The following is a 17,273-nucleotide window of genomic DNA, read 5'->3' on the forward strand; positions in this document are numbered from 1 at the left end:
TTTTAGAAAATCATTTAGTTTAAAATAATTTAAAAGATTATTTATTTTGAAAATGAGTCTCCAATTGATTTATGAAAATAAATAAAAGTTGGCATATGTATACAAACGTATGTACCAGAGTTTTCATTTAGTTCGTAGTTTGGTGATACATGGGAAAGGGCTTTCGTGCTTTATCTTTCGTACCCATTTTAAAAACGTTCTCGACTTATAAAGTTGGCTTTTTTTGAAAATTAGTTGTATAATGTTTGAGTTTTATCTGTGTTTTCTTCCAATCCTAGTCATGTTTTTAGCTTTATCGTTAATTAAAGTATTGGAACATCAATATTTAAATGTTGGCACCTGTTACAGATGATAACTAGGGAGAAAATACCTAAAGAATATTAGTAATTTTTAAAGACATTAGGGTTTAAAAATAAACACCAATCGAGCCTTTGTCGAAATACTTTTTTGGAAATATCCTAACATTATTTAAAATGTATTTTCTAATTTTCGAGATTTTTAGAAAATGATTTGGAGTTACAAAAGTACAAAAAAAATTTTGAATTTTGAAAAGTGAAACCACATAGGCCTTAGGACCGGAGTCCTAGGTCTGGGTTCGTTTTTATCGGTCGAGGTCGAAAGACTATCGATCGAGGTTGAAAGACTATCGATCGAGGTCGAAAGACTATCGATCCAGGTCGAGGTTTAGGATCCTTGGTCTATGGACAAAAGTCCCTTAATCGAGGTGCTAAGGACTCTCGGTCCTTGGATGATCTTATTGGTCTAGGTGTAAAAACATATTGTTCCTTGGTTAGCCTAGGGATAAGTTTGTCGATCGAGATGTATAAACCTCTCGGTCATGAGCTACCTCTAGGCCAGGTCCCTCGGTCATGGGTTCGGGAACTCTTGGTACCAAGGTCAGACCTCTAGGTCATAAGGTTATGACTATCGGTCCTAGGGTTAGATCTCACAGTCCTAGGGTTAGGGAGTCTCGGTCCCAAGGTTGGACCTCTCGGTCCTAGGTAAAAATCCTCGGTCGGATTTCTCGGTCCTAGCTCAAGAATATTGGTCGAACCTCTAAGTCCTAGGTCAAAATTTCTAGATCCTAGTCTAAGAGCCTTGGTACTCAAGAACACCAAGTGCATGGTTTTTAAATTATTTTTTAAGATCTTATTCTTTGATCTAAGAACATGGGTAGCTTCACAAAGCTCTCTAGGAACATGTTGATCATCATCTAAAGGTATGGATCGACCTACATGATGATCAACTTGTTCAAAATAATTTGTGATAAAAAATTGGTTTTTTATTTTAATGATATTTTGAAGTGTAAATAGCTATCCAATAGCTTCCTTATACTACATATACAAGATTGGTACCAAAACAAGAACATTGTCGGTTCGTTTTGACCAATTCAAGAACTCAAAAATTTTATTTTATTTTAAAATTTTTTATTTTGATCAAACATGATCTGGATGGATCAATCATGATCAAAATAGTTTCCCAACATTATTACAATCATGTTTGAAAGCTTTCTAGGCTGTGATTCGATCGAATTAACCCAAGAACGACAAACTCGTTTTTTTAATTTTAAAATTCAAATTTATGTTTTTCTTATTTAGATTGATTAATCGGTTCTATCATATTCAGATAGTTTATAAATCATCTAAGGATGATTTTTCAACTATAAAATACCATAAACAACAAGCATACAATCTTATGAATTTTGAAATATAAAAATTTCAAATTCAAACTATAAATATGAATTAGAGGGTTATTGGAACCTTACAAAGGATTGGACACTCCTTGATCCTTAGGGAATCTTTCTGGATGCTCGGATCCATGCTTTAAAGCCTCAAACAAACATAAAATTCCAAAATTCCAATGATCCATGATGGCTATTTATAGCTGCCCAGTGTCTGTTGGAGGGGCCAAATGGGATGAATAAGCCAAAAACCATTAATGGTGTTTTGGCTGTTGTTCTTTAGGCAATTGGTCGGAATAGGCAGTGATGATGCCTACTTTTGTAGAGAGAATGATCACCATCGTAGGGTGATCATTTGGGGTTTTGAATTAGCCGTTTTGGTGGACCAATAGTTGAGTTACAAAGGCAAAGATCAACACGAATCTTTAGATCTTATATACTCGGCGTCACAATGAAGACGAAGGTGGCACACAAAATGACATCGTTTTCAGCACTTTTCAGCATTCCGTTGGCGTTTCGTCAGCCTTTAGAGGGATGGAGCTAACATCCTCATTAGTTGATCCCCTACAGTCTGGGCGCGCATCTTCTTCCGCTACAACGGGTACGCGTTTGAATCCTGGGTGCTAAATTAAAATACATCGCTCATCCGAAGGTCGTAGCGTGCGCTGTAACTAATTACTTTAGTTTCGGTCACATAGAATCACACATATATATATATTTATTAAATCCTTAAGGGTTTATTTGAAATTGATTTTTCTTTCACCTTTTGTCTTTAATTTTTATCTATTCAAATACATAAAATATTAAAATAAATATGGCCAATATTTTACAAATTTATTTTATTTTTTATATATTTTTAGGATTTAAATAAATAATTCTTTTTAGATAAAATGTATACAACAATCTATCAAAATTATTTATTTTTGTCCTATAATATTTTTAAAATTATTTTGAGATAATATGTGTACAATATTTATCCGAAATAATTTTATTTTATTTTGGCCCTAAACCTTAATTAATTTGATTAATAGCGCAATAATTAATCATAATTAATTTTTTTTAAATAGTTTTTCGGTCATGGGTTAATTATTTTGATCTTATTTATTTAAAAAAGTTCAAAATAATTATATTAATATTATAATTTGTGATGTAGATTTTTAGTGCTTACAGAGTGACCCTCTCGAATCGAGTTTGAATACAACAAACTTGTTTTGAAAATATTAATTCGAGTATGACATCTAACACTAAGTTATCTTGTCCAATTTTAACGAGGGAGTTAGGAAAGATAGAACATGTAGCATGTCACGGTTGGAGTGGCCTGTTGATGACGTGTGTAATAGTTGTCGAGGTGCTTCCAAGCGTTGTTTGAGGAAATCATTTCCTTGGTGTTTATCCTAAAAATGATGGTTCTTAAAAATCTTGTTTTATAGAACTTGACAAAGTATCCATCAAATTCATGGGGTAAAGATAATCATAGGTATTGAATCATCAATTCTTGTATAGAATGAATATCAACAGATCATTCATGTTATCGTCATGTATAAATGGCTAAGGGTTAATATCATGAAATATGTTGGGAACATGAATGTTTTAGTAAGGTTTCATGTGGGTTACTAACAAGTAATATTTACATAGTGATCATAAACATATGATCATGGTAAGTAAACTAACAAGTAACCTTTCATAATGATCATAAGACTTATAACAAATAGGTTTTGGTGAGGAAATCAATCAACTTTCCTCTGGGTCTTGCTATCGTGTGATCATGTAAATATGATCATGGTGTCGTTAATTCTTATTACGGGAGTTAATCAAACTTTCTGTGAAAATCATACATATGTGAGGTTGAGAACGATCATGTACAAATGATCATGGTGCTATCAATATATAGGATTTCATGACGTTTGTGAATTTAGGAATTGAACATTTATCATGGAATTGGATCAGAACAGGATTGTGCCAGAGAACGGAAACTTCATTGTAGTACCTATCATGAGATAGGATTTCGAACAGGACTTTGTTGGATTACCTATCGAAAGATAGGATTTGAACCAGATTTGTTAGGTTACCTATCATGTGATAGGTTTTAGTTTGAGGACCTATAGAGGGATATTGATTTGGTCGGGCTAATGTATAAATGATCATTGTTCTTGTTAAGAAACAAGGATTGAATGATTTATCAAAAGATAGAGTTTGGTTTGATAGTGTTTTGATTGCATTGATGTTGTAAAAGGAAATACTTATCGAGCGATATGGTTTTAGCGGAATCGTATATAAACGATGTCTCGACCTATTGACAAATAGAGTTTAGTTAGGATTATGTATGAATGATCTCAGGTTCTTTTCAATAGACAATATTGTTAATGGATCATCTTAAAAATGATCTCTTTACTTGTTAATAAACAATGCTTATGACGGAATCGTATACAAACGATTTCACGCAACTATCAACATATATAGTTTCTAATTGAATCATATACAAATGATGTCTTTACCTATCAATAGACGTGGTTTATTGACGGAATCGTGTACGAACGCTTTCTCACACCTATCAACATATAGGGTTTCTACCGAAATCATATACAAATAATGTCTTAATATATTGACAAATAGGGGTTTCTGGCGGAATCGTGTACGAACTATCTCATGTAACTATCAATAGATAGAGTTTATAATAGAATCATATGTAAATGATGTCTCGACCTATTGACCAATAGGGTTTATTGATGGAATTGTGTACGAATGATTTTTCGCACCTATCAATAAATAGGGTTTCTACTAGAATCATATACAAATGATGTCTCGACGTATTGATATATAAGGTTTTCTAAAGGAATCGTGTACGAACGATTTTTCTCACCTAACAATAGATAGGGTTTTGAATACCTAACTACAATTAGGGTTTTACCCGGGATTGTGTAATAATAATTTCACATACCTATCGACATATAGGATTTTGATACCTAACTACAACTAGGATTTTTAGCGGAATCGTATAAACACGATATTTCGCACCTATCAACATATAGGGTTTTGAAGATCTAACTACAATTAGGATTTTCAACAAGATTGTGCCCGAACAATCTCATGTACCAAACAACAATTAGAGTTTAAGATACCTAACTACAATTAGGATTTTTTAACAAAATCGTATAAAAATGATATATTACACATATCACTAGATAGGGTTTTGGAGACTTAATTACAATTAGGGTTTAAAAGGGATTGCGTACGAAAAAACTCACGTACCTATCAACATATATGGTTTAGATATCTAACTACAATTAGGGTTTTAGTTGAATCGTATAAAATCAATCTATCGCACCTATCACCAAAAAGGGTTTTGAAAACCTAACTAATAGGAACAGTGTAATCAATAGAGATGGGGGTCTAGCTATTGATGACAACTTCTGGAAAACAGTTTGATAGAAATTATGTTAGGGATTAATATCCCTTTCTATTCTTCACAAACCATTGCAAACTCTTGAAGCGATTCTAGTGCGGAACTGTTTGCTCAAGTTTGAAGGTACGAACCAATGAAAGAAGCAACAGAATGTAAATGACAGAACAAGATGTCTATGGATATTCGGAGCAAACTCTCCTACATACCCCTTCTTTCACAACCGGAAGGATTTCACTATACTTCTTTGAATCAAATACAGTTTACTGGCTAGCTAACTGTTGAACAGAATAGGCTTTATTCAAATTCAATATGATTAAGAATATTTCTCAACTAGACAGATTTTGATTCTCTCCTGAACTTGAAGATGTACAAATCAGTAGGCAAGTAAGCAAGCAATCAGCAATTCGTGAGACAGTTCGTACAACTGGTTCGTCCGTTATCCTTTGGCATAAATATATAGTAGAAAGGCACCAACGGTCGAATCTTTTAGATGGACACGTGGCAAGCACCCATTGGAAAGCCTCCATGGTACAAGAGTACAGTAGGCTCTGTGCACAAGGATCGTGGTCGTACCAAACTTGTAGTGCGCCAAACATTTTTCTGTAATTGTCTTGCATAGAACAAATAGTGGGAAGAATGTTTACTTATGTGGCATTTATTCATTTGATCAGATAGTTGGCTTACTGGTGTGCACGGATGAGTGGAGTAGGAGTAGCGTACAACTAGTTGATCGTGGCTAGACATATGTTTACTTCAGACAACTGCACGTTTAACTATGCATCTATTAGACTGCACGTTTAACTATGCATCTGTTAGACTGCACGTCTAACTACACATCTGTTAGATTGCACGTCTAACTACACATTTGTTAGACTACACGTCTAACTACGCATCTGTTATACTGTATGTCTAACTACGCATCTAGACTGCACGTCTAACTTCGTATCTGATAGACTAGACGTCTAACTACGCATCTGTTAGACTGCACGTCTAATTGCACATCTGTTAGACTACACGTCTATTTGCGTATCTGTTACACTCTACGTCTAACTACGAATCTGTTAGACTGCACGTCTAATTATGTTTTTGTTAGATTGCACTTTTAACTTCGTATATGTTAGACTTCACGTCTAACTACGTCTGCTAGACTTCACGTCTAACTACATATCTATTAGACTACACGTCTAACTACGCATCTGTTATATTACACGTCTAACTGCGTCTGTTAGACTGCACGTCTAATTACGTCTGTTCGACTGCACGTCTAACTATGTATCTGTTAGACTGCATGTCTAACTACATATCTATTAGACTATATATCTAACAACACATCTGTTAGACTGCACGTCTAACTACGCATCTGTTAGACTGCACGTCTAACTACGCATCTGTTAGACTACACGTCTAACTACGTATCTTTTAGACTGCCCGTCTAACTACGCATCTGTTAGACTGCACGTCTAACTACGTATTTGTTAGACAACACGTCTAACTACGTATCTATTAGACTGCCCATTTAACTATGTCTATTAGACTTCACGTCTAACATGCAATGCGTCGAATTAGCCTACTCAAATCGCGTCTAAGTTATCCAGATCTTGATGTTCCTGCATAAACACAATTTAGACGGCTTAGCTTCATTCTTATTTAAGTTTTACACATATTCATCATCAAAATAATGTTAGTCAAACTAATTTGACCCAACACTAACTACAAATAGGGTTTAAACGGGATTGTGTATGAACAATCTCACGTACATATCAGTATATAGGGTTTAGATACCTAATGACAATTAGGGTTTAAATGGAAATGTGTACGAACAATTTCATGTACCTATCAATAGATAGGGTATAGAATACCTAACTACAACTAACGTTTAGGTATAATCGTATAAAAACGATATATCACACATATTAATAGATAAGGTTTTGGAGACTCGATTTTGCTTATTTCTCTTTTGTACTATCGGTCACTATTTAATGCCTTTTAATAGAATGTTTCATCAGAATCCTTGTTTCCCTTTATTTTTCGAAGTGTCCTTCACAACTAGTTGATATCCATTAGTCGACGGTTTTGAGCTTTATTTATGGACAAATGACTCATGTTTTTAGATAAAGAAATATTTTTTTTGTTTTCCCAGTTTCTATCATTGTTTATCTCTCTTCATTTTCGAGACTGGAATAAACCTTGATCCTTTGAAATGAATCGAAATATTTTCGGGGCTAGGTTTTGAACATCTTTTTCGTCATTTGTGATAATTTTTCTTTCATCAAGGAATAAGATTTCTTTTTCCCCAAATTTCAAGATATCGACTATAAATTTGATCTTGTATACAAACGATTATCCATGATGATAACCCTCGGGGAAAGCAGTCAACATCTCGACCTTTTGATAAAAGTGTGTAACTTATTTTTGGTTGCTCGGACTTGAACCACATTTCTTGAAAGTTTGTTCGTTGGAAAAATATTTGGGAGAGACTTTTGACTTTCTACTTTGGGTTTTTATATGTCATTTTTCTCCTTTTTTTGTTGGCTCACGGGTGTATTAGGTAGAATCAGTAAATCCATTCATTTGCTATATGCAATCAAGATTCAGATCTTGGGTATGCCACGAATGATGATTCAATACCTCAACCACTTGAGCCATTTTCTGGTAGAATTGGTACATTCTGCTCTTGTCATAGAAATCAAGACTATAGTCTAAGTGAGCACGATTGGTGATTTCAATACCTCAAAAAACACATAAGCATTTTTCAATACTTTTAGAGATTTTCGGAGTTTATTTCGGTTCTCTTTTTGGAATTTTCATTTTTTGGTTTTTTTCCTTCCCAAAGCATGTGTAACAAACCTCTCCATTTTAATGAAAGTAATGATGATGTGTCTTTTTTTTCAATTTGGGGCTTTGAGCCTCACCTTTATAGTGTTTATTCAGGTTCTTTTTCTTCAAAAACATTCGATGGGGGTTGTTCTTAGGATAATCGTGTACAAACAAAAAAGAGCTTATGACCGATGTCTCTTGAATCGGAATCCTCAGTTTTATATCTGAGAATTTCACTCAAAAAGAAGTGATGCACTTGGCTTTGCCCCTACTTGTTTCTTAAAATTTTAAATATTGGCTCTAGGATGATATCAAAGTTTTTTTCCTTTCTCAAAAGATTTTTTACAATCAAAAATTAACTTTACTTAAGCGGCCAAAGATTACAAGGTTTTGAATAATCGAAAAGGGATAAATTGTTAAATAAATTAGATAATTAATTAATAAGTAATTAATTATCTAAAGAACTTAACCAAATTCTTCATTTGTGCAGGACAAAAATAAACCGGAAAGCAAATAAGTTCGGTTTATCCTTAAAGGACAAATGTAGAATTCGGTAAAACTGCAACCAGTAGTCTACTCTTTCGGTTCTATAAAGACGATGTTAATCGGCATTATGTTCAGTTATCTACTAAAGAGGAGCTTCCGGCTATATGTTCGGTTCAGTTATAGAAATCGGTTTTATCGCTCAGCAAGTTGACCGATATTATCCTTAGTCTATGATTAGTTATCCGTCTAGTCATCTACTTAAAGAATTGCAACCAATAATATTGCATCATTGTTATTAAGACGACGCAAATCAGTATTATCTGATCGGCTTTATATTCGGCTATTTATACAAGATACGAAACTGGTAGTGGATCGGTTCAGTAGAAGAAATCGGTTCTACCGCTCGGCAAGTTGTTCTGTAAAATTATCGGTAATATGTCAAATAACTGGAACCAGTAGTGAATCCATTCGGTAGTGAAAAATGGTGTTACCTCTCAACAAGTTAATCGGTAATTTTATCGGTTATGTGCTATGAAGTAGAACGGTAAACCGACTAGTAGTCTAACCGGTAGTATCTTCGATGTTATAAAGACAACGCAATCGATAGTTTGCCTAGTAAATTATTCGGTATTATACGAAATCCGTTCTTTGACATGTTTTTACTCTAAGAAGCGGAACCGGTAATATCCATCTAACGGTAACTTGACTAGTTATTCACAAAGGACAAAATTGGTAATCCAAACGGTAGTTTGACCGGTTAGATTCAAGAAGCATAACCGGTTTTATCCTATGACAGCCTTACACTAACTACAACCGGTAGTTTCCGATTTAGTATTAGGAAGAACAATTTCGGTAATTACAAACGGAGCCTTCACATGTCCAGACTGTATTATTGCCAATTTAGTAAAAGTATGATAAAATATCTTGGGAAGCAGAAGCCTGTCAAATTAAGTCAGACCACCTTTTTAGTATAAGTGCAATGCAGTTTACTTGGAGCAGATGTTTATCACACTACCCCAGACAAGCCAAATTAGTAGAAGACAAATATGCATGTTGATCTGCTCTTCGGAAACCATTATCAAATTAATGTCATGTTGACTTTTTATTAAACAAGATTAGAAGATATCCTTAAGCTGTACTATATCGATCTTCAATCAATCAGATTCAAGGAACGAAGTACCATTAAAGAAATATATCCATTGAAGAAGAGTATGACTATTGTCACATTCTCTATTTAAGAAAGAAAAGCTCAACCGGATTAAAAACCTTGGACAACCGATCTGAACCTTTTGAACCCGGCATATATAGCAATCCTTTTGACAAACTACACAAGTGTGCTCACTGTTTTCCATCTATTACTATCAAATTGCTTAAGCTTTCAAATCATTGTATGCTAGAAATTCAATTGTATTATAATTTCATCTATTCTGTGTGAGTAGTGAGCATTGTAAATTGACATAATTTGTTTCTGTTCAATAGGGTGAGCTTAGTTAGATGTCGAAAATGAGCAGTAAATAAGCATCGGGTATTTGACGTAAGCATTGTAAACGATCTGAATATTCTGAGTGAATATCCTTCTCAAGGTTTGAGAAGAAGGGGTGATGTAGAAGCTTTATCTTCGAACATCCATAAATTATGTGTTTTGTTCTCTTGTTACTTTGTGTCCTCTTATTGTTGACTAAATCATACTTTCATGGATTCAAGTTGAAACAGACACTTCCGCGCTTGAACTCAGTTCAAGAGTTTGTGACAACTTGCGAAGTATAGAGATCGATATTAATCTCTAACAGGGTTAGTATCAACCGGTGTGTGTGTAAGCTTTCACCTTAGCAAGACTGATAGGATCAGTGTAATCAATAGAGACGGGGGTCTAACTATTGATGACAACTTCTAGAAAACGGTTTGATAGAAATCATGTTAGGAATTAATATCACTTTCTATTCTTCACAAACCCTTGCAAACTCTTAAAGCGATTCAAGTGCGGAAATGTTTGCTCATGTTTGAAGCTAGGAACCAATGAAAGAAGAAAAGACAGAATGTAAATGACACAGCAATTTGTTTATGGATGTTCGGAGAAAACTCTCCTACGTCACCCCTTCTTCCTACCACCGGAAGGTTTCACTATACTTCTTTAAATCAGATACAGTTTACTGACTAGCTAACTGTTGAACAGAACATACTCTGTTCAACTAACAATATGTTTAAGAATTTCACTCAGCTAGACAATGTTCTTGATTTTATCTCTCTCTTGAAGATGATGTACAAAATTAGTAAGCAAGTAGACAACAATTCGTGAGATAGTGAAAAAAAACAACTACTCATTCGTTGTCCTTGAGGATCTTTATATAGAAAATAGACACTAACGGTCGAATCTTCTACATTGACACGTGGCGAGCGTCTATTGGACAGACGCCCATAGTACAATAGTATAGTAGGCTCTGTGCACAAGAATCGTGGTTGTACCAAATTGGTAGTGCGCCAATCATTCTTCTAGGACTGTCCTGCAAGGAATAAGTAGTGGAAAGAATATTTACTTACGTGGCATTCATTCATTGGATGCAACTTGCTGTCGTACTGAACTGCACAGATCAGTGGAGAAGGAGTAGCGTACAACTAGTTGATCGTGGGTAGACGAATGTTAACTTCAAGTGGATGCTGAAGCGAGGAATTAGACATGCTTCATTAGACTGCCAAGTCTAAGGAAGTTTGACGTCTACGTCTAATAGCGAAATCTATTAGACCACAAAGTCTAATGGAGTTAGGCAGCACGTCTAACTACGTTTCACTTCAGACTAGTCTAAAGGAGTTAGACGTTAGAGTCTAACTTTCATCTGTTAGACTGCACGTCTAACTATGTATCTGTTAGACTGCACGTCTAACTACGTATCTGTTAGACTGCACGTCTAACTACGTATATGTTAGACTATACGTCTAACTACGTATTTGTTAGACTGTACGACTAACTGGCAACACGTCCAATAAGCTTGTTTCAAACCAAGTCTAACTTAGCATATTTTAATGCACTTGCACAAAAACAGTTAGACGACTAAGCTTTATTCTTATTTAAGTTTTACATAAATTCATCATCAAAATATCGTTAGTCAAGATAATTTGACCTAACAATTTCCCTCTTTTTGATGATGTTAAAACTTGAATAAAAGATTAGAAATGTATATGCAAATTTGATAATTATCGACACAATATATAGAAAAAGAATATTCATATTTTCAACATAAACATAGCATGATTGATAACATCAGAAGATTTTTCTAAAACATTCAAAAACATCAAAAGATTTTTTATTCCAAGAACAATAAACCCGTTTTTTTAACCCAAGAACAATAAACACGTTTTTTTTAAATTCAACTTTGGGTTTTGTTATTTAGATTGATTGATCGGTTCTATCTTATCCAGATTATTTATAAATCATCTATGGAAGATTTCTTAATCATAAAACACCATAAATAGCAAGCATACAAGCTTATGTAATTTGAAATATAAAAATTTCAAATTCAAATTGTAAATATGAATTGGAAGGTGATTGTAACTTTATCAAGGATTGGAGAACACTCATTGATCCATAAGGAAGCTTTTTGGATTACATCCAAGCTTTAAAGCCTAAAATAGAAAATTTGAAACATTTGAAAGCTTCACGCTTTAATGGAGGATATTTTATTTTCTTCGATTTGAAGGGTATGAGTTGGATGAATCAGCCAAAAACCATGGGGCCTATTTATAGTTACACAAGGTCGGTTGGAGGGGCCAAGTATGATGAATCAGCCAAAAACCATTAATGGTGTTTTGGTTGTTCTTTAGTCAATTTGTCGGAGTAGGCAGTGACTATGATTACTTTAGTAGGGGATGATTACCATTGTAGGGTGATCATTTTGGGCTTTGAATCAAACGTTTTGCAGGACCAATGACTGAGTTCTAAAAAGCAATGATCAACACGGATCTTTAGAGCTTATATGATTGGCGTCGCGATGAAGACGAAGGTGGCACTTAAAACGAAATTGTTTTGAGCGCTTTCCAGCATTCCTTTGGCACTGTGTTGGCGTTCAATCAGAAGTTGGGATTCCGTCAGCGTTTAGAGGGACGAAGCTAATGTCCGCGTTAGCTGATCCACTATAACTCGGGTGCACGTCTCTTTCTGCTACAATGGGTACGGGGTTCATTCATGGGCGATATATGAAAATTCATTACTCATTTGATGGTCCTGGCATGTGTTAACTAATTTCTTTAGTTTTGGCCACAAAGTATATATATATATATATATATATATATATATATATATAATTTTAAATCTTAAGAGTTTATTTGAAATTGATTTTGTTTTCACCCTTTTGGCTTTAATTTTGATATTTTAAATACACAAAATATTAAAATAAATATGGTAAATATTTTTCCAATTTATTTTATTTTATTTTTGTATATTTTTAGTATTTATATAAATAATTCTTTTTGGATGAAATGGATACAAAAACCATTAAAATTATTTATTTTTGTCCTTTAATTTTTATAAAATTATTTTGAGATAATATGAGTACAACATTTATCCCAAATAATTTTATTTTTTATTTTGGTCATAAACCTTAATTAATTTGATTAAGTAGCACAATAATTAGTCCTAATTAATTGTTTTAAATAGGATTTCGGCCATGTTTTTAATTATTTTAATCTTATTTATTTAAAAATAATTCAAAATAATTATCTTAATATTATAAATTGGAATGTAAATTTTTAGTGTTTATAGAGATGGTTTGATTAGTTGAAGCGAGGATTGAAAAAGTTGGGTTGTATATTGTAAGGTCAATATTTGAGAAGATGAGTTATTTGAACGAAGTTAAAGTAAGGCCACAAGATGAGAGATCAACTGAGGATTGGTGAGTCAAAGTGTGGGTAAAAGAGTTTGGTAATGTTGAAGATAATTGATTTGATCAAAGTGAAAGTGTAAAGTCATTAGATGTGTGGTCTTGATGGGAAAGTGATGATAATTAGTCCTAATTAATTGTTTTAAATATGGATTAGATGGTTTTTGATTAGTTGAAGTGATGATAGGAAAAGTTGAGTTGTATATTGTAAAATATGCGAGGTGATGATTTGTTTGACCGAAATGAAGATTAGGTCTCGAGATAAGCGATCAATTGACATTGATAGATAAATGTGAATGAGATGGTCGGTTAGTTGAAGTGAAAATAAGATCATGAGATGAGAGGTCGATTGGAAATTGGTGAGTCAAAGTGAAGGAAAAAGAGTTTGATAATGTTAGAGATTGTTTATTTGATCAAAGTGAAAGTGTAAGGTCACAATGTGAGGGATCAATTGAGATTGATGAATAAAATATGAAATGAGATGATTGATTAGCTGAAAATGATGATAAAAAAAGTAAGGTTCTATATTTTGCCAATTTTAATACATAATAAGTCTAAATATTGATAATAATGTATACTACGACTAAGTTGGGTCGATAATCATTACTTCATATAGAACTTTTTATTTCAATGTTAGAATGGTGGATAAATGTTAAATGAGATTATTGGTTATCCAATGTGATGATAAAAAAGTAGGGTTATATATTGACAAATTGAATACATAGTAAGTCTAGTTATTTGTATTTAACGTATACTATGATTAAGTTGAATTAGTAATTATCACTGCACATTGAACTTCGTATTTCAATGGCATATCATCTCATGGTATGATAATATTGTGATTGTTTTATTGTTTGCAAATATCATCTTTTTCACCGTCATACTAAACAAAAGTTAAAATTATGTTTATTCAGAAAAAAAAAATGGTGATTTTTTATTTTACACTAACTTGATATTTTCATCACATTTTCACTTCCAACTATATTAAAATAAAGATAATTATTAATTATACAATAATTATTGATAAATATTTTAGTTTGATATTTATTTTAACATTATTTACAAAAATGACTCATTATTTTATTTAGATAATATATAGTTATATTTTTTGTAAATGTCACTTTAAAAAATATTCATCTTTACAATAATAATAATAATAATAATAATAATAATATAAACAATGTTTAAATACAAATTATCATATAAAAAACACATTAAAGAAATAAAAATGATTTACTATATTTTAATATTTTTGGGTGAACTTGTAAAAAAAAGTTCATCTTAAAGTTATTTATAAAATTTATTCAAATTAAATAAGACAATAAAACCGAATTTTAAGTCCTAGAGTCTACTTAATTCTAAACCATTTATCGGTTAATATATTTCAAAAAATGTTACTCTTTATAAATATTCTAAATAAGATAAATATGCATTAAGTTAAAAAATAATAATTAAAATATTATTTTGAATTATGAATATTTTGTATTTTTATATTAAGAAAATATTTAAAAAATTAAAAAATTAATTATAAGATTTAATTTATGAAATATAAGATTATATATCTATTTTCACCTAAAAAAATAAAAAATAATAAAGTAAAAAATAATATGAACAAGTTTATTAATTAATTTGAATATATTTTATTATTATAATATTATTAATAATTTATTAAGTATTTGACACATTAAATATATATTTTAAAATAATTGAAAAAAATTCTTGTTAATTTTTTATTTATTTATTTTTATATTTGTCGGTGTAGATTGTATTGTGGAATTCACCTCATATCTATAACACATATTATTGTATTATTTGTTTTATTTATTCAAGCATTTTATTTAAATAAATAAAGAAAGAAATAATAAATTCAAATTCTATTTTATTCCATCAATATGCATGAAGTTCTTCCTTAATCTTGTCACATCTTTTATTCTCTCCTAAACTCAACAACATTAACTTTTATTTAATATTAATGATCGGAAAAATATCAATTTTATTTATCAAATTGAAGTAAAGTGTATATTAAGTATTAAAACTTTATTTATATTTAATAACTTGTTAAAATGTGTGAATTTTATTGAAAGTAAAAAAAATATATAACCTAGTATATATAACCTAGTATTCTTTTTTTAATCTTCACCTTTTAATTATTTTACTATTCATACAAATCATAACAAACATCATATAACTCTTTTCTTTCGAGTTTCATCCCGCTTTTACCATCGTCTCTTCATCCAACTTTTACTGTAGTCTCCCAATCACCTCATCCAAAGCCTCCATAATTCACAGTTGAACTGGATATATTCTTTATCGTTATTTTACACAGGTCTACACGGTTTCCACCTCTTGGGAGCTTATTTAGGTCAAAGAAGCTTCTATCATTTCCTCGGCACCTAAATTCAATCACAGTCTTCAAATGACTAATCTGAAGCTATTTTTACCGTAAAACAAATTATATTTTAATGATCAGAATATGTCATCGAATTCGTTCATCCTCGACTGTCCAATAATACACCTTCCTATCGCATATCGCTCTCCCATTTCACCAATACGCCATCCTTCCAGAACAAATCCAGAGTGATGACATTCCCTCCGTGACCATGGAGTCTATGAGAAAAGGCAAAAGTTGGGACGCTCTCAGTCGCAAGCTCATTCATTGCGAGCTGAGCAATTCGGTAATCCGTCAAGTACTGCTCCAGTTCAATCAAATTTAAGAAAAAACATTAAACGTCAATGTTTTTCCCAATCGGTGGGGGGAGGATTCGAAGACAACGATTTTGGGTTAGGCTGGGGAGGCTTCTGTCACAGCGACAAGGGTTTAGGGTTTTACTGGGAAAGATTTCGGTAACAACGATAAAGGTTTAATGTTCGGCTGAAACATAATTGGGAAAGATTTCGGTTGGTTGGTGATAATGGCTGTGAAAGATACAAATTTCAAAATGAAATGAAATGAAAGAAGAAATGAAGTCATTGGGTTAAGAGGTTGGGATATGAAAATGATTAATGTTTGTTTTTGTCTGGTTTGATTGATGAATCGTTAAAACAATGAGAAGTTAAAATAAGAATTAAAAAATAACAGCTTGGCAAAAATTTTAAGGGAGTTAAAACATTTATGTTAATTTGAATAAAAATGGATATATTTTGACAAGTTAATATATATATATATATGGGCTGTGATAGGGAGGCCGATGCTGGGCCTCCGACCATACAGCGAATCCTCCGTGGCTGCCATGTGTGCTTTGCCAGGCTGTAAAAAAAATGCCACATAGATTCGTTTTATGATCTGAGAAAGAAATATAAACGCACAGAACTACTTTCTCTTTTTTCTCTATCCTCTCCCAGACAACCTTTCTTGTAAACCCTGGAATAGATTCAGTTCTTCCAGAGAACCTTATCGACGGCGCCCGGGATATAACTCGATATAAATACATTTCGACGGTGGCTGCTCCGGAGAACCATATCGACGGCGCCCGGTCAGGTAACTCCATATGACTACTATGTTTTGATATTGTGTTTTTTCATCGTTATCTTTAATCGTTATCCTCATTTTATCTTCAGATCAATACAACTTTATATTGACATTGTTCGGGTAACTCCATATGACTACTATGTTTTGATATTGTGTTTTTTCATCGTTATCTTTAATCGTTATCCTCCCTTTATCTTCAGATCAATACAACTTTATATTGACATTGTTATATTGAGCTCAATACATCATTATATTGATCTCAATACACGAATATATTGAGCTCAATACACGGATATATTGAGCTAAATACACGGTTATATTGAGCTCAATACACATATATATTGATCTAAATACACTAAGGTTAGAGTGAGGGCTTGAGGTAGGCCACCAACGAAACGAAAATTATCTGCCGTAGAAAAAGTAATTAACAGGTCCAAACATTCAACAAAGGTTAGTTTTACCTCATTGAGTCGTTATATTGTGTTAGTTGCTTTGTTATATTGAGCTCATTTACTCGTTATATAGAGCTCATTGCCTAGTTATATT

Source organism: Impatiens glandulifera, chromosome 9 (assembly GCF_907164915.1).
Source record: "Impatiens glandulifera chromosome 9, dImpGla2.1, whole genome shotgun sequence".
Taxonomy (NCBI): domain Eukaryota; kingdom Viridiplantae; phylum Streptophyta; class Magnoliopsida; order Ericales; family Balsaminaceae; genus Impatiens; species Impatiens glandulifera.